Source organism: Pundamilia nyererei, unplaced genomic scaffold, assembly GCF_000239375.1.
Source record: "Pundamilia nyererei isolate P.nyererei 1_Seehausen unplaced genomic scaffold, PunNye1.0 scaffold00053, whole genome shotgun sequence".
In the NCBI taxonomy this organism is placed as follows: domain Eukaryota; kingdom Metazoa; phylum Chordata; class Actinopteri; order Cichliformes; family Cichlidae; genus Pundamilia; species Pundamilia nyererei.
The window spans coordinates 3,096,571-3,103,148 of record NW_005187454.1 but is presented as its reverse complement, the minus strand read 5'-3'; the positions used below and the strand labels follow the sequence as shown (position 1 = coordinate 3,103,148).

Below are 6,578 nucleotides of genomic sequence, written 5' to 3'. Positions count from 1 at the left end.
GCAATATTAGGCCTGAGGCGGAGAGCTCTGCGGAGAATTTGGGCTTCAACATCTACTGGCTCTTCAAGGACGGAGCACGCCATGTCTGGCACTTCCTACAGTCAGGTTTCCGACAAAGGGGCGGAGACAGTCAGGGTTAGTTGAAGTAAACCTGCTAGGGGGCAGGTTAGCTTCACGGAGTGTGTTGTCATAGTAACTCACTCAGAATTAATCTAAACTCGCTTTGTGAAACCGAAAACCCAGAGTTTTCGTTAACTCAGGGTATACTTACTCAGAGTTTGCACTAAACCGGCTTCCTGAAATAGGGCCCTGATCTCACTCTGGGTCAACGCACCTGAATCACATGATTAGTTCGTTACCAGGCCTCTGGAGAACTTCAGGACATGTTGAGGAGGTAATTTAGCCGTTTAATCAGCTGTGTTGGATCAAGGACGCATCTAAAACCTGCAGGACACCGGCCCTCGAGGCCTGGAGTTGGACACCAATGTCCTAGAGGATCAAGGAATTGAACCCATTGACTGGCCTCTGTGGCTGCCAGACCTAAATCCAACAGAACACCTCGGGAACTTTATGTTTCAGTTTATCCACCAGGTTGCACCTCAGACTGTTCAGGAGCTGGGTGATGCCTTGGTCCAGCTCTGGGAGCAGAGCCCCAGGACACCATCCATCATCTCATTAAGAGCACGCCTGGACCGTATCAGCCATGCATACAAGCACATGAGTGACATCAAGACCCATCGAGATCTGATGTGTTTCAACATGTTGCTTCATTTTTTTAAGTGTATAGTAGATTAGGGCTGTGCGATATGACCAAAATCTCATATCCCGATATAAAACATCTATCGTCCGATAACGATATAAATCACAACAATGTAACATTTTCTGTAAACTCTGTGAATCTCGGGCAGCTTGACTTGGTGAAGTGTTTCCAGCTGGGCGTCGTGTAGCTGGAGTCGAGTGTTTTAACGATGCATGAAATGATACATTTTTAGACATAAGTTGTAACGGCGCCGTTTTCTTTGTGAGTATTTCTTACACGGCGTGCTGCGGGGAGAAGCCTGTTCTAACGTTTGAGTCTAAGGTTTGTTTTTTAGCACCTAGCGTCTTTTTTTGCTTCTCATCCGTAAATAATCTGCATCTTTCACGTGATTCAGTTTATTTTGAAAAGTCTCAACAGGATCTTGAGCTTTATTGTGAAAAGTTTATGTGGAACATAAACAAGCGGACACGCGATGGTGTTACCGTCGTTGTTGCTAACGACAACGTATAAAAACAGGCGCTTGTCCGTCTGTAATGTGGTTATATTAAATATAAGACAAAGAGAGAACTTTAAGAAATTAAAGTCACTACAGTGACATCAGAACATGAACAAATATCGCCGTAAACAGTTTATTTTGCAACACCACGAAACAAACGATAGCGTAAAATGAAACGACAGACGTTTTTATATCGTCACACGATATACATCGTTATATCGAACAGCCCTATAGTAGATGGTTATAGTTGTGCCTATGATGAAGTGCTTTTTCAAAGTCTCCATTCCACATACAGCACAGACACAAATGCTGCCACCTACACTGAATGTGAACATCAAACACATGCAGACAAACGTGACACTGCAGTGTCAGGGTGGATGAAGAAAGCAACATGATACATACAGAAAACAACAGTGTTAGGATTTATCAGAAATTACTTTTAAAAGGAGATCTGTGCTGCTCTCTCTGGATAAATACGGCATCTGTGTCTTAATCCTCGGAGCCCTTTGCACAGTGCACACAGATTTGTATCTGTATCTATAAGAAACATCTTCCTTCACCGTCCTCTCATCTGTACACACTGCCCTGCTGTTTCACAGGGAAGCAGGAACCTGAGCTTGCACCGGATTATTCTGGAAAGGCTGACATCACTCCCTCAGGTCTGCTGATTTTCGAGCTGATCATTCTTCCTCTTGGCAGAAAGCTGGTTATCAAGTGAACCTGCTGCATCTTTGTCAGTAAATTATTATTATTGTTGGTAGATCACCCTGTGACTGCAGCACCGCAATAACTTTGAGGCAAAATCTGTCAGCATTTATAGCTTAAAATGGAAACTGCAGTGCAATCGAACAGCCAGGGACATGTGCATGGCTGCTGCGTGTGCTGCTAACACCACCCTGTACAGCAGGCTTCTTCAAAATGTCCAACTTGGGCAAACAGACCAACATCTGCCTCTGGATGAAGCACTTCCTGACTAACAGTCTGGATGAGCACCAATCACGCCCCCGCTCTAACACTGGAGCCCCACAAGGTTGTTGTTAAGCCCTTTCCTGTACACGCATGACTGCACCCCATCACATAACACCAGTGTCACGGTCAGATTTGCTGATGACACATCGGTGGTGAGGCTGATCTGCCTACAGGGAGGAAGTGCAACACAGCTGCAGTGTGATTTAAAGACAATAACCTTCCACTCAATATGAAGACAACAAAGGAAGTGATCATCTGCTTCAGGAGAAAGAAGGATGTACACACCAGTGGCAAAGAAGTGGAACTAGCATGGACTAGAAAAACCAACCTGCTGCTGGGAAAGGCAGCTATAGTTAATGAGAATATACCAACTCCCACCTCACAGCCTTCAGTGGCATCTTTACTTCAGTGTCTCAGCACATCACAGACTACCTACAGACCCCTGGCACTTAACATCACCAAGACCAAGGAACTCATCCTGGACTTCAGGCTGTGCCGCCCTGCACATAAACGGTGAATGTGTAGAGCAAGTGGAGGCAAGAAGACCCAGCAGCAGCTACACTTCCTCAGGAAGGAGCAACTAAACACTGCTGGTGACCTTCTACAGATCCACCATCGAGGGCCTGCTGACCTATGCAGTGACAGTGCAGCACGCCAGCTGCACGGAGGCAGACAGGAAGAGACTGCAGAGGGTGGTGAACACAGCACAAAGAATCATCGACTGCCCCCAGCCCTCCTCGTCTGCCGTCTATAACTCCCGTTGTCTCAGCAGGGCCAGAAACACCCTGCCCTCCTTACCCACCCCGGCTACCATCTTTTTAACCTACTGCCCTCTGGCAGGCGCTTCAGATCCATGTGGGCCAGAACAGACTCAGGAACAGCTTCTTCCCCAAAGCTATCACCAAACTCAACCTTGCACCAAAGTAATCTGCACTGAAATATCTCTGAACTCATGTCTGTTTTAAACTGTCGGTGCTCAAACTCTGTCACTCTTGTGCTGTATTATTCTTATGGTTATTTTATTATAGGCTTTCTTATAATGTGCTAGCATACGTGCACTTTTATGGAGCTGCTTTTTAATCTTGTTATACTGCGTATAATGACAATAAAGGCTTTCAGCCTCCACTCCTGTCTCGATACCCACCAGTCTGCTTACAAAGCAAATCAGCCTACAGAGGATACTGTAGGCTACTGTAGCTGCGACCCATAGTAAGACCACATCTGGATCCCCTTCAGTTCGCTTATCAGCCTCGTCTCGGAACTGAGGACGCCACCATGTACCTGCTCAATCGTGTCTACACCCATCTGGACCAGCCGGCGAGCACTGTGAGGGTCATGTTTTTTGACTTTTCCAGTGCTTTCAACACCATCAGGCCGACCCTCCTGGGTGATAAGTTAGCAGCGATGCAGGTGGATGCTTCTCTGGTGTCCTGGATTGTTGATTACCTGACAGGAAGACCACAATATGTACGTCTCCCACAGTGTGTGTCTGACAAGGTGATCAGCAACACAGGGGCACCACAGGGGACTGTCCTCTCCCCCTTCCTCTTCACCCTCTACACCACAGACTTCAGCCACTGCACAGAGACCTCCATCTTCAGAAGTTTTCTGATGACTCTGCGGTGGTTGGATGCATCAGCAGGGATGATGAGACAGAGTACCGGGCTGTGGTCGACTCCTTTGTCACGTGGTGTGAGCAGAATCATCTGCAGCTCAACGTGGCAAAGACCAAGGAACTGATCGTGGACTTCAGGAAGACCAGGAAACACTTGACCCCTGTTTCAATCCAGGGGGTCAGTGTTGACATTGTGGAGGACTATAAATACCTTGGAGTTCACATTGACAATAAACTGGACTGGGCTAAACACACCACAGCACTTTGCAGGAAGGGCCAGAGTCGTCTCTATTTTTTGAGGCGACTGAGGTCCTTCAACATCTGCCAGAAAATGCTGAGGATTTTCTATGAGTCTGTTGTGGCCAGTGCGATCCTCTATGCTGTTGCATGCTGGGGGAGCAGGCTGAGGGTCGCAGATGCCAACAGACTCGATAAACTGATCCGTAAGGCCAGTAATGTTGTGGGGATGGAGCTGGACTCCCTCAAGGTGGTGTCGGAGAGGCGGATGCTGTCCAAGATAAAGACTATGCTGGATAACACCTCCCACCCACTCCATGACATGCTGGTCAGTCACAGGAGCACGTTCAGTGAGAGACTGAGATTACCGAAAAGCACCACTGAACGACACAGGAAGTCTTTCCTGCCTGCCTGTGGCTCCCTGTACAACGCATCCACTTAACACACTGTTTGCTGCTACAACTACACGTTTCTTTTCCAGCTATTTATTTATGAGTGACTTATGTATGCATGTCTGTATGTATATATTGTACTATTCTTAGTTAGTGTATTGTCTGTCTTGTCTTAATGTTGGTTTATAATGGAGCACTGTAACAAAAAATAATTTCCCCCAGGGATCAATAAAGTATTCTGATTCCATCACCATCAGCCTCCACAGAGCACTGAGCCATCTGGAGAACAGGAAGAGCTCTGTGAGGATGCTCCTCGTCGACTACAGTTTAGCGTTTAACACAAAAATCCCAAAAATCAACGAACTGGACCACCAGAACATCCCCTCTGCCACCTTCCCCTGGGCCAAAGACCTCCTCACCAACCGGCCCCAGTCTCCAACCCACCCGACCACCGTCATCATTAAGTATACCGATGATACCACCGTGGCTGGTCTCATCTCTAACAGACATCAGACAGTGTGCAGGGCAGAGGTAGAGAATTTGTCCTGCTGCTGCTCAGAAAACCACCTGAAACTGAACATCCAACCAAAGAACTCATCATGGACTTCAGGAGGCACAGACGAGTCCACTCCCTCTCATTATAAATGGAAAACAGGTGGAAACTATCTCCACCTTCAGGTTTCTCGGGCACCTACGTCGCCACCAACCTCACAGCAGTTGCACTTCCTCCGTGTCCTGAGGAAGAAAAACTTGGACCAGGAGCTGCTGGCCTTCCACCACTCCTCAGTGGAGAGCGTGCTCTCCTCCTGCCTGGTGTTGGTACACAGGGGCCAAAAGAGAACAAGGAGGCTGCGCAGAGGCTCATTAACACTGACCAAAATCAATGGCTGCCCGCTGCTACCACTCGAGGTCATCATCAGCTCCTCCTGTCTCAGAAAAACTAGGGCTGTTACAGGTGACCCCTCACATCCCACTCACCACCTGTTTGACCCCCTGCCCTCCAGACGCACCTCAGGTCAATCAGGGGCCACACCTCCAAACGACCTAACTCACACAGGACAACTCCTGAACAGTTTTTACTCTCCAGCCACGTCCACGCTGAACTCAGAAACCCCTACTTGACTGTTTTTAATGTTAATACATAGTCTTATTCTCCAATTTATTATGTGCATCAATGCTACTTTCTAATTATTACCTTTGCATACATTTATATTCCGTTGTTGTATTTATGCATGAGTCTGTATCTCATCTTTTTCGTTGCTCATCTTGAAATCACGTTGGCCAGCTCGCCGCTTTTATTTTGAAATCACTTCTCTGCTGCAGCACGTGGGGGCTAGCTTGACTACATTACTTTAAGTGGAGGCTAACAAAACTATCATACAGCAGAGACTAAACACACAAAGCAAAAGAATACAAATGATTATTAGACGACATGTGACAGAAACAACGTGCATTAAAGATATCAAGTGTTTTTAAAATGTCAAAATTTATGCGGTTTTCTGAATGACTTCCTCTTACCTGCGAACCTGAGACAAAGGTAAGCGTTTGCGTCTGCTCCGACCCGGATGAAGATCCGTTTTAATGAAACTATAGTTTCAGAGCGAAACCTGCGAAGTTAGAGCGGAGACGGAAAAAAGAAAGTAAAAATACACATTAGAAAGTCCAAAAACAGCTTTTCGCCCAGCAGCGACCAACCGCGTCTGAAACCTCCAGCAGAGTGCACGCGCCAACACGAAACGACTTCCGGTGTGTCAGATTAACTGGTTTTTATATTAACTGGTTATGTTTGTTTACACAGGCTTCTTTCATCGTTTTTAAAGAGTAGTCGCATGAAGATTAAATACCTCAGCACAGAAATAAAAGTTGCACTCAACAGTTCATCGTTATGTGTCTAGTTGGGAAGTTTATTAACCAGCATTATTATCATGCATTGTTTATTATAAGTCTACACACTCATACCTTAAAAACACCTCGGAATATAATATGATGCGTTTACAGAAGTCAATCAATTAATTTCTCATCTTAATTTACATGATTTTCATTGTTGAGGCAACACACAGCTCTGCTCAGGAGAAGCAACGTGCTGCTGCAACGTGCTGCTGCAACGTG

At 46.4% G+C, this 6,578-nt stretch overlaps 1 protein-coding gene across 3 annotated transcripts in view; it reads right to left on the bottom strand.

Moving 5' to 3' along the window:
- Nucleotides 1-6,194, bottom strand: part of ccdc125 (coiled-coil domain containing 125) — a 28,467-nt gene extending 22,273 nt beyond the window's left edge. For all 3 annotated transcript variants that reach the window (XM_005733645.1, XM_005733646.1, XM_005733647.1), the window contains exon 1: nt 5,988-6,194. The gene's annotated coding sequence lies outside the window, so the exon portion shown is untranslated. The remainder of the gene's footprint in view (nt 1-5,987) is intronic.
- Between the last annotated feature and the right edge of the window lie 384 nt (nt 6,195-6,578).